Source organism: Coturnix japonica, chromosome 1, assembly GCF_054131305.1.
Source record: "Coturnix japonica strain WE chromosome 1, WE-NBRP24, whole genome shotgun sequence".
NCBI lineage: Eukaryota > Metazoa > Chordata > Aves > Galliformes > Phasianidae > Coturnix > Coturnix japonica.
Genome location: NC_140663.1, coordinates 108,201,487 through 108,217,512, shown reverse-complemented (window position 1 = coordinate 108,217,512; position 16,026 = coordinate 108,201,487). Strand labels below are relative to the sequence as shown.

General features: G+C 39.3%; 1 protein-coding gene across 2 annotated transcripts in view; it reads left to right on the top strand.

Moving 5' to 3' along the window:
- The window catches only part of POLA1 (DNA polymerase alpha 1, catalytic subunit), a 182,850-nt gene that overhangs the window by 49,453 nt on the left and 117,371 nt on the right, over positions 1–16,026 (top strand). Inside the window, exon 27 of one of the 2 annotated variants that reach the window (XR_014939935.1) lies at positions 11,080–11,105. The exons of the other annotated variant lie outside the window; for it this stretch is intronic. The gene's annotated coding sequence lies outside the window, so the exon portion shown is untranslated. The remainder of the gene's footprint in view (positions 1–11,079; positions 11,106–16,026) is intronic. 2 annotated transcript variants of the gene reach the window in all.

Sequence of the window (16,026 nt, the reverse complement as noted above, 5' to 3'; positions counted from 1 at the left end):
CCTGACTGCTCCAAATTGGCTTGTTCTTGAGGACTGAAATGGGAACTGCTGGCCAGTTTCTCATTTGCTTTCCGTAGGCAAAAAGGAATGCAAAGCAGATTCTGGTTTGTTGTAGCTGTAGGAGTTCGTTGTATCTTGTTATGTGCTGGTGGCTGTGGAAATGGAGCTGGCTGTACGATGTGCTGTGCAATGCACTTTGAGATGCTCGTGTGCTGCTCCCTAACAAACAGGTATATTGCTTTTGGCTTATGGCTGTAGGAGCAGGCAGCTGAGAAGGCTTGCACCACCATATGGAACCTTAAGCAGTGTATCTTTCCGATGAACTTCACTGTGAGCATTCTTGTAACTCCTTCCACCATCCAGCCGTGTGTCGGTACCAAAGCCTTACGTTACCAGTTAGCCTCCTGCTTTAAAGTATGATGTCATAGCTTTGCCTGTGTGTGTAAAACATAAATTAGATTGGTAGTGTCCTTGAACCTACCCTTTCCAAAGCAAAGAATGAGAAGCCTTTGAGCAGCTTAAGTGTCTGCCATCCTGCAGCTGACAGGAAACCGATCTGCCGCCTGGCCCCTCTCACTGCCTTGCTGCAACACGTGGCCCAGGCTGCAGTGCGGGGTGGGCAACAGGGCCCTCCACCCCACTCCCTGCTGTGGAGGCCTGGCAGGGCTGTCAGGGTGAGGAACACGGGCTCCCCTCCCCTCTTTGCCCCCACCAGGCAGAGTTCAGCTCTGGACGTGGTCGGAAATGGCCGCCTTTCCCAAAACGTTGCAGCCTTTTGCCACAGCTGTCCTTCCTGTCAAAGCAGTGACTTGTCTCGAGGTTAAAAGTTGATGAAAACTTGCTAACTTGAGATGATTGATGTTGGGAAAACTAATTAGCAAGCAAGGGCAATTAATTTGATCGCTTGTAGCTTTGTTTCTCATCCAGGTTTTGAAGAACTTTGCTTAGGAACTACTGTATTCCCCATTTCTTTGTTTATAATTGGCGTAGGGTTGTGTTTTCAGTGGACTGCTTTCAAGAGTGGTAAATTAATAGGCGACACTTGAGTTTAATCTTGAATAATTCCTGCGTGATCTCTGAGTGATAGCAGGACTCTTTGAGCTCAGAGGTGGAAACATCAGATTCCCTTGGGAAATTTTCAGATGAGCTGCCTTGTGTTTGAACATTGCTGATCCTCATTGGTTCTCCACGAAGAAACATGTTTTCTAGAGAAGAAAAATATCTCCCAAGTGTGAAAATTGTGTTTTAGTAGCATTACTTGGGGCTTATTCAATTGCTGATGACAAGACAATGTGTTTCCACTTAGGTCCACGCTGCTAAAGTGTAATATAATGATTTGTTTTAGACACCGGCCACCTGTTAATATCGTTCTTCCAAAGGTCATTGTGTGGTGCCTCACTGTCTGAATTTAACAACCCTGTATCAGGTTTGTTGGTCACTCTTTTGTGTGACACAGGACAAGTGTTCGTGGGGAAGGAATGTGAATCTGATACCCGGCTGGACTGGGGAGCGACCGACTCCTCCTGGCTATTGTCAGGCCACAAGATAATGCATTTCCCAAGAGGAACAAGCAGGTGTATATAAGCCCAGGCCTTGTGGTGAGCTGGGCTTGAGGGGCACAATGTCCCTAGCCAGGGCTACTGAGAGGAGAGGGCAGGGCAGGGGGTTTGCTCCATTGGAGGGTTGGCCTGCTGCTGCCATGGAGAGAAAGTGAGGTGGTGCTAATGTAGCTATCTATGCCCGTGACAACGGGTGGGTGCTTGATGCGCTATTTTTAAGCATATGGTGTTGGATTCATTTATTAACGTCTGAACAGTGACCTGAAAATGTAAAGCAGCGTGTAATTGAGAAGTGCTGACCTTGCTATCTGACAATTTTTAATTAATTTTGGGGAATATAAGGGTGGTGTGTGTGTAGCTTGAGCTTTCACCCTTCCTTCCTGACCTAGCACCCACTCTGAGGAGGGGTGGGGGCTAGGTAGGACCGGCTTATGAGCCCTTTCCCTGCCTGTACACAGGGAAGGCAGCAGATGAAAGTGACTGTTGCTGCAGGGGCTCAGCTGAATGACTTTCCTTTCAGATTTCCAGAAAATGAGAGCCTCGGCTGCCAAACGAACAAAACAAAGCACCTGGTTTACCACATGGTGTAGGACATTCCAATGCTTGCAGAGAGGGAGTGCTGGCTCTAAGCCATCTGTATTCCCGTGTCATTAGTAACTGCTACTAACGGTTGGATTGAATTGCTGGCTGAGAAGGAGCAAGGGCTTTTTAGAGTCGTCTCTGCAATTGAAAATATTCATATGAAGAACTCCATTACTGCCAATTTATGAAGAATAAGGATCTCATTTTTATCAGTTGCATATTTATTGGTTCAAACCATTTGAGCTTCATTATGCGTGCGTAGATGGCTCATTGTGTTTGTTTGAAATAGGTCATAAGGGTCTTCAAGCATTCTGGCTTCATAAAAAATGAATTGATTATTCTTGCTCTGAAAGAGTTAATGAAGAGTCACTCATGGCTTTTAATTTTCAGCTAATTAAAAAGAAGTACATGAATATTTTTTGCCTTGATATTCACAGTTAAAAGTGCCAAACATAGGATTTTTTTTTTACTCTTTTTTTCATTAAAGGGTGAGGAGGAGGAAGAGGGGGGAAAAGTTACATGTAAATCATTTAGCCATTAACCTAATGTGGTGGATTTATAAATCCTATTACTATAAGCCCTTTTCATTTCCACTGAGGCCTGACGTGTGCTTGATCCTGCTAATGTAAAATTCATTCTAAGTGATTACTGAAGGAAGACACTTTTAGTCAATTGTAATCAGATTGTGTGAAACTTGCTTGAACGCTGATGTTAAGTAAGACATGGACACAGTTTGGCCATGTCTTAACTAGCCTTACAAATCAGTTAGATGAGGAATCAATCAGTGGACCTCTTCTGACACTTAATACTTTTTGTGGGGGGCAAATCTGTGCTGAGGGCTGAAAATACAGGGTTCAGAAGTAAGATTAGGATTGTAATTTGGCATTCTTGTTTTTATGGTATACTTGGCAATCCCTCACAGTGTGTAAGGCCTTTATGATGCGGTCCTCATCGGTGTTTCAGAGTTGAGGCCAGTGGGGTGCTTCCCATAGCCCATCATAAATTCCTGTCTCCGCAGCAGGAGCAGCAATTGGAGTATTTTTCTGAAGCTGCTTCTGATCCAAGAGAGATCTGTTATTTTGGCAGAGGGAGGTGTGGGACAGCTTATCTTAAAACATTGTGACCTCTTCCTCCAGAGCTTTTAGTGGATACTACTGATTTGGATTCCTGGAACAGCTACGCTTTTGGGTATAGCTACTCCCAGTTTTTCTATAGGGAGATGTTAGTATGGGAGATGTTTGCTTTTCAAGTCCCTCATCTATGTCTTGCTATTAAGATCAGAAGCACTTTTTTTTTGGTGAAATGTCAAGCTTTGAAGGACAAAAAAAAACAACACACTTTGTTTTTAATGTTACTCCTAGATCACTGCCTTTTAAACAGGATTGGCTCTGATATGAGCATCAAACTTGACTTTTATTCTATGCTAGTTTACCAAGTTAAGAAGATTTCTTTCTAGCCAGTACCTTCACTGTTATTATCATGCAGATATATGGGGTTGTTTTTTTTTGATAGCAACATTTGGGTATTTTTTTTTAATTACCAAGATGCTTGGAGAACTTATGTCCTTGAATTCTCTTGAGGTCTGTTTTGGTCATTATGTTTTCCTTTTTTTGCTGAAGGTGTCCTCTATAGCGCGATGAAAAGCACTGAGGAAAAAATGATGCGTAGAGTATATGGAAAATAATAATGCTTAGTACCAGAAATAGCAGTTGCATGCTCAAAACATGCAAAATATTTTGTGGAAGTCCCAGCAGCATATGTGTTACGGCAGTGCTGGGGAATTGACGCTCTAAGCAGATCAACTGATTGAAGCTGGGTCTGCTGTAAGTGGCCAGCGTGTACTGGGGATTTTGTTCTGCTGTTGCACGAAACTGTATACCTGATGTTGTAAGCTTGGAAATTCAACCACCAGTGGTGTCAGCAAATCCATCTCAAAAGTCTGTCTAGAAGCCTGTGTGCTTCAGGGTTCTGTAGGTTGTTTTTATTGCTCGACATCTGAGAAATTTAAATATCTTTTCTATCTAACCTGTTAAATTACCTCTCACAGGATGTGCATACCTCACTTATTCAGATGTTACTTGGTTGATGATATGACTGTAAGCACACGTGGAAGAGAGCGTGGAGAATGTTTTTTGCTTGATTTGAATACTTCTTTGTCTTCTGTTTTCTCTTTCATACCGTTACTGTTGGTCTGCCAGGTGTGCCTTTTTGAATGAAAATGAGAAACTTATTTAGTGTAGAACTCTTCCAGTGTTGTCGGGTAGGCTCATTTGAAAAGCTTGAAATTAGATGTTAATTACCTTTCTCATCTACTGGATAATCTTCTATACTTTAACCGAATAAGGATAATCTTCTATACTTTAATCAAATAAATATTCAAATACTTTGAATTTGCCATATTTCGGCTTTGTGACAGTTTTCTTATGTGACGGATTGTAGCAGAGCAACTGTTTGTGAAAAGGGAAAACTGTAATAGAAAAACTGCAGTAGTTCAGGTGGATGGCACATCTGATCCATTATAGACATATTGTTATATGTAGTTGATATGAATAACAGAATGGTAATGGACTAGTAGATGAACTGATGAATTGTCAAGATTCCTTCAGCCTAATTTTTTTTCCCCTTAAGATTGTAGCTGTCAGTATCATAAGGTCATAAGCTTGAGAAGGAATTAATAAATACCGTATTCTATATAATATTTTAGGATAACTTTTATCATCATATTGAGGTTGGTTCATGACTTCGAATATGAAAGTATTATCTTCCTGTAAACGCTTTGGTATGTATGGTTGAAATAAATAGTTGAGAAATATGGCTGTGAAAGCACTGGCACAGGTTGCCCAGAGAGATAGTGGATGACATCCCTGGAAGTTTTAAAAGCTGGGTTGGATGGGGTCCTGATCTGGTATGCTTGATCTAGCAGATGGCAACCCTGCTTATGGCAGGGTGTTGGAACTAGGTGAACTTTGTGGACCCTTCCTACCCATGCCTTTCTATGATTCTAAATATCTAGGGTAATAAATATGAAGCATTGAAGTATATACTGCCTCAGAAAAGAGCATGACTTATATAGGAGAAGGTCTCCTATCAGCCACATTTAGTGTGAATTTCCTGGGAAAACCCTTTCAGATCTCTTGTTTTGCAGCTAGTTGGATCATGCCAAAATTAACATTACCTATGTCAGAAAGCAGCAGTCTTCCATGTCTGTGGAGGCTGGTCAGCAAGTTTTTTTTCTCGACAGCAGATAAGATGTATTTTATGAATTAGTAAAAAAGAAATCTAGTGCTCTTGAATGTTTTTATGAGTACTTGATATTCCTCTGCTCTCTACAGGAAATATGTGGGGGCTTTTATGAGTACTAATTCGTTTGGATGGCAAGACAATCGTTTGTTCTTGTTTTAGTTCAAACCAGGTCTTGGAATGCTGGAAATTTAATACATGGGTTTCTGTTCTGATATTGAATCCCAATCTATCTGTAGATCCCTTTTTGCAGCAGGGGAGTTGAACTAGGTGAAATGTAGGGTTCCCTTCCAACTTGGACAGTTCACAGAATTGTAGGGGTTGGAAGGGACCTCTAGAGATCATTGATTCCAACCCCCCTGCCAAAGCAGGCTCCCTACACCACGTCACATAGGTAGGTGTCCAGGCGGGTCTTGAGTATCTCCAGAGATATTCCAGTTCTATGATTCTGTGGGATTTCCAGATACTCCAGTTCTATTATTCTGTGATTCCTTGATTCCTTGTGCTTTTCTTTGTTCCTGTCTTTCTTTCTTTTTTTTTTTTTTTTTAAATTGATGTTTTTGTTTTTTAGCCACCTACAGTAATCTAAAGGCATTAAAAAACAGCTTAGTTTATTATAGACACAAGAATTGTCTGTAATAGCAGTAGACAAAATTAAGCTGCTGTTGACCAGGGCTTGTATTTGGATTATGATGTTGGCACTGAAACTTTTCTCAAGGCCCTTCAGGTCTCATTTAAGATATGATTCTAATGAGGATGTTGAATGACTGGTGTGACAATAATGTAAATTAGTACTGGTGCCTTCTGTTTAAACTGAAGAGTAAAAGCAAGAGAGCTTTGAAAGAAGGCTTCGTTGGCACATGAGTGAAAGCTGAGGTTTTTATTAATGATTCGAAGTGATAAGAAATAGGAAAGCTTGTTACGTATGTTTTTAGATTAAACAAAACCTTTAGGTTGTGATGTTCTTTCTTTAACTGAATTTGTGGGATGAAGAAATTAAATGAAAATTTCCAAAGTCAAAGATTGATTGAGTTAAAGTATGTAGTACAAAATCAGTCCTGTCAAACTGTAGGGAAATAAGTGAGAGATTTATAAACACAGTTAATGTTTTAGAAAGCTAGTTTTGTGCAAATGTGTTTTGAATTCTTTGCAAATGAGATAACAGTAGGTCTAAATGACAAATTAAGGATTTAAAAATAATCAGCATGCCTCTCTTGCAGTAATGGATTTATGGAGGGTAGTATGCTTTAGTTGCATTTATAATTGAGGTTTTTCTATCTAGAATAGAAATGTATTCCTGTTGAGTAATACAATTTTAGGTGAATTATGTGAATTGAGTGAGTGGTAAAACTCTACTACTTTAATCTGATACGTGGCTGAAAGTTAGTTTTTGGCTTGAGTTCCAAGAGGGTCACAGTGAAAGGTTAAATACATTTGTTTGTTTTTCTAGTCTTAATATTTTCATTCTCTTTACTACTATCAAACAAATCCATATCCTGTGGTATAGTACAATGATAACAACTTGGTTCCATTAGTAACAAAACCATACTGTTACTAATATGGAATCTCTAAATACTGAAACAAACAGTATGAGGAGTGCTTAATGACAGACCATTACATAAAAGTAACTTCTGGAACTGTCATCTATTTTCGTGAGTTCAAATTCTTGAAAAATTAACTTGAATGCTTTGATATGTCTATAACTTTTTTCTGGTTTTAAAAACAGTGCAGGCATCCTGTTATGTGACAGGATATCGAGCAGACACATGGTATTTGAAAATGCTCTAGGTTGCTGTTGCAGATATTTAACCATTTGACCATTAACTGCTAAAATATTGAAGACTGAAAAGAAGGTGATCCCGTTCAGGAATCTGTTCTTGCATAAGGCTGAACTTTTCTTAGTATATGTGTAGTATGTTCGTGGAACTGTGAACGTGTTTCTGTGGAAGCCCCCATGACACTGAACATTGATCTGTGTGACCTTAAACATTGATCTATGTGACACTGAACACTGATCTGTATGCAACTTTTTAAAGTGTTTATTATAACTTGTATGCTACTGTGCATGTGTGGATGGGGAGTAATTTCCATTGGCATCAATTACTTTATTTTTTCAATTTCCTGCACTTCCTTCTAGGAAAAGCCTGGAAGATGAAGTTGTCCCAATATACTCAATAGCTCCTCTTGTTGACTTACAGTAGCAAGCCCTGTTTCTTTTTTTAAAAGGCTAGTTGGGATTGTTAACTAGTGATTTTCTTTTGTAATAAGTTCAGACATTATATATATATATGCCTTAAATTTTAGAATGATTATTTTGTTATTTTTTCATCTGCATGGAGATGTCAGCATATGACAGAAATTAGCTGTGCATCTTAGAACTGCCTGTCAGCCGTGTAGATCTTATTTTTTATATGGTTTGTATATACATACTTGTTTTTTGTGAGGGTCTTTTATGTCATTAGGAGCTTTATCTTTATTTCGTTAGGTCAGACATACATAGAGAATTCAGGAAGCTCATTTTGAAGAGATGATCTGAAAAGACTATGGCTGACTCTGGTGGGCACTCTTAGAAACTCTGTCTGTATCTGGGTCAGCTTCATCAAGTGCTGTGCAGAGGTCGCACTGAACAAATAGGAAATCTGATTGAGTCTTCGTGCTATTAACCATGCATGCTCCTTGCTGTCTTTTCACATCCTTGGAACAATCACTAGGTCCTGCCTGAAGCAGAAGAGGTTAAGTGTCCCACGCACAGATGAAAACTAATTTCATTCCTTGATATCATGGAAGAATATGGTTAAGACTAAAGGCAAAGGTACTGGAGGTGGTACCTGCCCTACTCCTATCTTTTCATTACTTTGATCAATACTTAACGTGACTGTGACTTTCTGAGACTTAAGCTGTGATAATTAATTAGTCCTGCATAGGTACCTTGGTAAAATCCCCATTTGTTGTTATAAGTGCTGAATTCATTCGGGCTTCGTTGTTCATTGGAATTGAAATAAACCTTTTTGCATTTCTTTCAGTTCTCTGTTTTAACGAGGAAAGATGGCTCTGTCAAAAGACTGAGGTCTTCCTTCTTCAAATAGCAGTTGTTCCACTGCTTTGTGTATACGCTTCTACATGATAAAAGTCGTGTTCAGTTGCTTCATTGATGCAACGAGATTCATCTTAAAGTAGATTTTTTTTTCTTTTCATTTTTTTTTCATTTTTTTCCCCTCTGATTGAGCAGTCCTAAAAGAACTTGCTTTTAGCACATACTTTTGTGTTTTAGGAGCAATTATGATCACTGTTACAATTTGTATATACCTGATTGTTCTCTTTTCGTATAGCTTTGAGTAGCTCAGTGGAAAACGAAACATCCCAGTAGAGTTAGGAAGCTGAATGTGCAGGAATTTCTGCTTCCTTAATCAGAGAGTCTTAAATGTGGAGTGGATTATTTTGGAGGCTTTCAGAATTTCCTTGTTTCCATAATTGTCTTTGTGCTCCTGTGCTGGGCTTGATCCGATATGTGTGTACCTTGTATCAGGGAGCTCAGTGGAACACAGCACTCCTCGTGTGTCTCACCAGCACCAAGTGAAGGGAGAGGATCGCCTCCCAAGACCTGCTGCCAACACTGTCTCATGCAGCCCAGGGTTTCCTAGGCTTTTTTGGCTGCTGGACTGGGGACAGCACAGCATCTGCCAGGGTGACCAGGTCTTTCTCTACAAAGCTACTTTCCTGCTGGTCAGTCCCTTCTTTCCTTGGGGAAGAACTTGCCATTTCCTTCTGCTTAACTTGGTGAGCTTTCTGGAGTCCGTGAGGTATCTCCAGCCCATTGGGGTCCCTCTGCACAGCAGCACAACCATCCAGTGCCTCTGACATTCCTTCTCATTTTGCACTGCCTGCAGACTTGCCGAGTGTATGCTCTGCACCATCGTCTATATCACTAACACAGCTACTGCACAATACAGGACCAGATAGTTATTCCTGCACTACAGCTCACCCTTTCCATCTTAGTCTGCTGCATCCTTAGATCATGTGCTTCAACTTCCATCAATCCAAATTAATGCCTTTCTTATCTGCTTGGGTAGCCAGTTGGTAAAGATCATTTTGCTCTGTCTAGTCAGGTAGATCCTGCATTGCCCAAGTGATTCTTGATCCCTCAAAGAGGATTCTATAGTCACAAAAGCCAAAGCCTTGCTGCCAGCTCTAGCTGTACAACATGAAGGATTAGTATTGTTTAATTTTATATAAACAACTGTCATGTTGTCTAAATACATCTAGTTTAATGAAGCAAAATTACATGCTGTTTGAAAATATTGCATGACATTTAAGAAATTAGGTATAAGGACTTTTTTTTTTTGGTGGGTAATTAGAGGCTAAAATACATCTTTGAATTTAAATAGATCTTGTTTTGATAGAAGACCACTTAGTCACAATGAAAGAACACTTTGGTTTTACTTGCACTTGAAATGACTTATAGTGATTTTTTGATGGACACAACATTGAAATGCAATATTTGTTACCAAGGCTGGCATGTCCTCTCAATTTTGATAAAATTTCAAGATTATTTTCAGTTAATATACTTGTGTCTGTGTAGAGGTTGCTCAGTTCTGTGTACTTACTGCAGAAGTGCCTATAATTCTTTAAAGAAAAGGCCGCATTTTTCAGTAGAAGCCTTTTTTATTTTAATAACACTCACTGTTTGGGAAACAATCCAAAATAAAGCCTGCCTGTCTAAATGTTCATTTCACTAAAATAAATGCTGCTTTTTTTCTTCTAAAGAGAATATATTTGTCTGTATTCATTTAAATATTGAATACCTTAACACACATTTTGATTTTATTAGGAAATAATAAATGATGCTTGATTCATTTCTGTATATTAGATGTGATTTTACTTCTAGTTTGTGATAAACCCAGCTTTTGATGTAGGTGCAATGTACTTGAAATGCACAAAAGGTTTTCTTACATCTTACAGTTAAGTACAAAGTGTTCATCAAGCATGGATGTATTTAATGGATTTAAATAAAAAATTATTCAGGAGAGTTAATGAACTAAAATTGGTTTGAGTACCATGTTCTTCAAGGGGCTTTACGTATTACAGATCTTGTTTTTTTCATAGATTAAAATAGTGGGGATAAAAAAACCTTCCTTGCTTTTTCATTCACTTTAGATTTTCTGTTTTGAATGAGTCGCTCAAGAAGAAAATAATTCAGGGGGGTGGACTGTGAGCCCTGGTGCTTTTCTAGGAACTGCTGCTGGTTCTGTGATGTGGCTTCTCTGGAACAAGCATTATCAGACCTCAGAGTTAAGAAATGCTTGTGCCATACAGATGCCTTTAAGAGCTTGTCATCCATTCTGATTCTGTGTTCTTAATACTTCTGAGAACACAAAGGTGGGGTAAGAACTGAATCAGTTAGCTTCTTTTCAACCGTGTGCTCAACTTTGTTATTAAGCATTCCATTTCTTCTTTTGCAGGATTTTAAATGAATTTCCTACACAGGAGATTTTTGAGGGGAGTGATGTGGGGATTTTGTAACTTTGGTCCAAAGCTGTAGGAGTACATTTCTGTGTTTATCTTCCATCCTAGAATCAAAGCAGTTATTTCCAAAATAGTCAAAATTTGTAGCATAATTTGTTCTATATTGTGAAGAATGACTAATCGTGGTACAACTTAATAGGGAATTAATTCTTGTTTTCCTGTTTTCTTATCAAAGCTCATCACAAGTACTCGAAGCAAAAGGTATTGTAGAATTTTAAAGATACAATTGTTTCTGGTACCAATGGGACATTGTCTTCAAGTTGTAATTTGATTCATATCATCCTCTTCAGTGTTTTGCTGTCATCTTTGCTTTCCTTGTCAAAATGTGACAAACATACGCATGATTTTTGTTGTGTTCAGAACATTTCTAATGCTGCCTCTTTGTGAGTGTTCTGTTGTTTGTTAGGCAGAAGATCCTAACTTTTGTTGTCATGTAAACGTGTCACTGGATCTTTCTGTGTGTTGCTTTGCGTCTTGGAACCAGTCTCCCTTTGGTTTTGGTATACCACCCAAATTTGGTTTTATGCACAGCATGTAGTGAGGTTGTAGCGATGTCTGTCTGTCTGTCAGCTTTGTTGGGTAGAGTATGGGCAGGTAATTTCAGTGTTGCTGAAAGTCATAGAATGGCCTGGGTTGAAAAGGAGCATGGTGATCATGTAGTTTCAATCCCCCTGCTATGTGCACGGTGGCCAACCACCAGACTAGGCTGCCCAGAGCCGCATCCAGCCTGGAATATGTGAACCTTTTTATTAAAGGATAGAAATATTTTTCTGGAAGATCTTCCTTAAAGAAGCAATCTTGTGGTATTCTGCAGCCAAGCTTTAGAGATTACTTAGCACAAAATAGTAACAAAGGTAGTGAATACATTGTAAGTGCTTGTGTGGATTAATTAGTGGTGATATGTACTGACCACATTTCTTTCTGCCCATTTATCTCCATCATGGGAAGGACTAGCTAGTAGGAGGAATTGTTAGAGCTCATAACAGAAGTATTACTGTTCAATTAGGTAAGTAAACATCCAAGCTGGCAAAAAATCACAGTAGATATCTACAGGATAGCCTTCAAAAATACAGAGTTTGTCAAGGCCATTAGAGTTTTTCTTTTTCAAAGGCATAAATGATCTTCCTTTTTCTGATACGCACCTTTGATGCAGTATTTCTGAAATTGCTCTGCTAAGTCTCTTCAACCTGACAAGTCTCCCTTTCTGTTCCTTCATGTCTGTGGTCCCAGGAGTCTACAGAGAATTTGTATGTCTTTGGCAGAGGCCTTTGCTTTGCACGCTAGTTTTGTGTCCTGTCCCATTGTGTTTTAACTCAGCTAGAAATCTTGTTTTCACAACAGAATCCTCTTGCTGGGAGATGCTCTTTAGTGGCCTTGAAACAAGTATGTCATAAGATACTTGATGTAATGGGAAAAACTATTCTTTGTATATTTGTATTTTTCTTAATCGTTCCCTTTCTTAAATCACGTTCCCGTTTAATTTAGCCATTAGTAAGTTGGAGTCAAATTAGGACAGAAATTTGCACTTTGATTTATGGTCTGCAATTATAACGTTTCAGTTTGTCGACTCACATTTCATGGGCGAGAGCGTGCGTGTGTTGCTAGTCTTGCTTTTGCAAGTAAAAAGTTAAACTAGAATCTCACAGCTGTTCACTGTGTGCAGGAGTTCACAGGTTTTTAGAAGTATATGTTTGTTGGGGGGAGGGGGCATGGCTGTACAGATGGGTTGCCAGGCAATTAATTCTTCCTACTTGGATTGCCTGCAATAGGAGACAATCCAGCTCTCATGAGCGGCGCAATATTATTTGCAAAAGGAAACTAACGAGTAACAATTTTCCTATTTTCTTCCTCCTTTCTTCTGTCTTCCCAGCCTCACTGTAAACCTCCCTTCCTTTGCTGCTCATTTCTGAGAAACTGCTAATGATTGATATGATAGCAGTGCTGTCATTCTTCTTAACAAAAAAAAAAAAAAAAAGTCATTTTTATTCTAGGTATTTTAATAGAGTCCCATTAAGGATGTATTGCTGACTGAAATATTGGTGTGAAGGGCTCTCACTGAGCCGAGCCCAGGAATTAAGAAGTCAGGAAATCGGCTGCTGCATTGCAAAAGAACCTTGTGTGACACAGTATCTCCTGATTGGGGGGATCATTACTGCTATTATGACTCGACTTGCGTAGGAATTTTAAATTTCATCTGAATGTCAGTAATAACCCTCTTAGCAAATTATCCTGAATAAAATCACGAAGGCATTTTATATAATAGGTGTTGAATTACTGGATAGATTTGCTAATTAAATACTCTTTGTTCTGCTGCAGTTGACATTACAGGGTAAGATCTTGAACAATTATTCTCAACAGCTGTACTTTGTTAAGGGAAAAATTAACCACAAAGTTTATTTTTTTTTTTTTATACTTGAAGTTGGCAGATTTTTGAAATGTGCTTGAAAAAAATTCCATCATCCAATTGGTAATGAGAAGATAAATATGCAGGTGTTGCTGTGAAATCAGATAACTACCAACTGCCTTATTAATGAATTTTAGCAAGACTTTATAACCTTCTGTGTGGTAGCTGTTGGCACTTAGAAGCGATCTTCTGTCAGAATGGGTAGCACTAGCATATGCCAGTCACTTGATGAAGCTAACTTGTCTGTGACCCTCTTGTAATTACCTACATCCTCTTCTGTTCTTGGAGACAATTCAGAAATGGTCTTAGCACAGCCAAAGATTTTCTTTAGTTGAAGATAGATAATTTTTAAAATAGAATTTTCTGTTTTTATAGATAACATTATTTCGGAGAATGAAATAGAAATAGACAGAAATTATCGAGGGCAAAAAATGGTAGGCCTTTCTTTTTACGTGTAACCTCATCACATCACTGTCCAATGTGCTTAATTCTGCTTCAGAGAGTCTAGTTTCCCCTTTGGAGTACTCAGGGAAAGATAAAACCTTTTTCTGTAGGAGTTATCTGTTAAGTTAAAGAAGGAGGGAGTTTGAATAAGCTAGAATGTTAATGACTGTACATGAAATTCGATGCCATGACTTCAGAAAAAAAAATAATAAATTGAAATTTCATGTAAAGATAGTGGGACAGTGCCGTGTGAATCACTTTTTTTTTTTTTTTTTTTCATTTCTCTGTTGTTCTTTGCCTATGTAGAAGATTAAGGCCAGCTCAGCTTTTTGTAGTCTGAGACTTCAGCAGATTCAAACGTCATGTTATCCAAGTAGCAAGTTTACAGCATCAGTGGATGGTCTTTAAACCAACTGGATGTTTTGAACTTGACTCAGAGAGTAAATTCAGAGAGTAAACACCATACGTGCCTGGGAGGTAACCCTTTTAATGGCATTCATTGCATGGCAGTTATATTGTGGTTTGGAGCCTAACCTTTCCTTAGGATCCTTGAAGAGTATGGCATACGTGCTTAGATCCATGCCTTTGTAGCTTTGGAAGAGTTACTCCATCCTTGTGTGCAAAAAATTTATTCTTTGAGGAAGAAAGTGGCCAGAAAGTGTGTACAAACACTAATTATATTGAAAGAAAAAGTCTTACAAAACTAGGAATGCCAGTGTCAGTGAGAATAGTTTCAGTGGTGTATAATTTAGTACAAACTGAAAAAGCTCAGTGGAATGTCATACTTTCTAGTTTCAAGTATTATGCTGGTTTAAAGATTCAGCAGTAATAAAGACGCTTGATATTAATATTGAAGGAATGCCAGGGTTCTTATCCTCCTTGTGTATTGTGAAGTTTAGATGGATGTGTTGCCTTTATTTCAGGACTGTTGTCTGGCAGCAGTGGAATAACAATAGCCAAGACTGTTGGTTTGTCTTAGTCTCCTCAGCCTGATGGAGGATATGGGGTTTCCCAGAAGACAGTCGTATTCCCCATGAGCATGGCCAGCTCTACCCTGTTTGTCCTTTTACCTTTTTCATCCCTGCTGATTCCTACTGCTCACCTCTCTATCACAGACTTCTTGAATTCAAGTTGTAAGTGTATCTTTTTGGCAAATGTGACCAAGGAGTATTGCAGTTTCATGCGTGATAAAGAAGAAAATGCCAAAGTTTAACTGAGCTATTAAATCTAATATAATCTGATAGAAATGGTACATTGCTTGACTACCTTTAAAGCTACTGTACCAAACTGTACAGGCTGTCCTAATAGCCTCAAATCTATCTTTGCTTTAACAAATGGTTTTAAGTCATCCTCTTTAAGAGCATTAAACCTGTAGCAGTAGAAACACAGAATGTGCCAAGTTGGAAGGGACCTGTAAGGATCAAGTCAAACTTCTGGCTCCACACAGGACCACACAAAAATTAGTCTGTTTCTGAAAGCATTGCCAGCTTTCTTCTTGAGCTCCAGCAAGCTCTGTGCCATGACTGCTTCCCTAGGGAGCCTGTTCTGATGCTGGACCACACTCTTGGTGGAGTGTTTTCCTGATACCCAACTTGAACTTCTTCTGACACATCTCCATGCTGTTCCCTTGAGCCCTGTCGCTGCCACACAGAGCAGAGCTCAGCGCTGCCCCTCCGCTCCCTTTGAGGAGCTGCACACTCCATCAGGCTTCCCCTCAGCTCCTCTGCTCTGTGCCGAGCAAACAGAGGAAGCTCAGCTGCTCTCTGTAAATCTTACATCTTCACATGTAGAACCTTCGCTATCTTTGTAGCCTTCCTTTGGATACTCTCTAATAGTTTTATATCCTTATTTATTTATTTATTTATTCATTCATTCATTCTCTGTGGCAGCCAAAACTGCACACAGTACTCAAGGTGAGGCCATACCAGTGCTGTGTAAAGGACAGTCACTTCCCTTGACCGGTTAGCAGTGCTATACTTGATGCACCTCAGGATGTAGTTGGCCTTCCTGGCTGCCTGGATGCACTTGACTTGTTCAGCTTGCTGTTGACCAAGATCTCCAAATCTCTGTCAGCCATACTGCTTTCCAGCATCTCATCCCCTGTTGACATGCATAGCCAGAGTTGCCCTTTCCCTGGTGCAGAATCTGGCACTTACTCTTGTTAAACTTGCAGAATCATATCATAGAATATTTTGGTTTGAAAGGGACCTTTAAGATTATCTAGTTCCAATTATAGGCAGGGAAACCTTCCTCCTGACCAGGTTGCAATCCTAA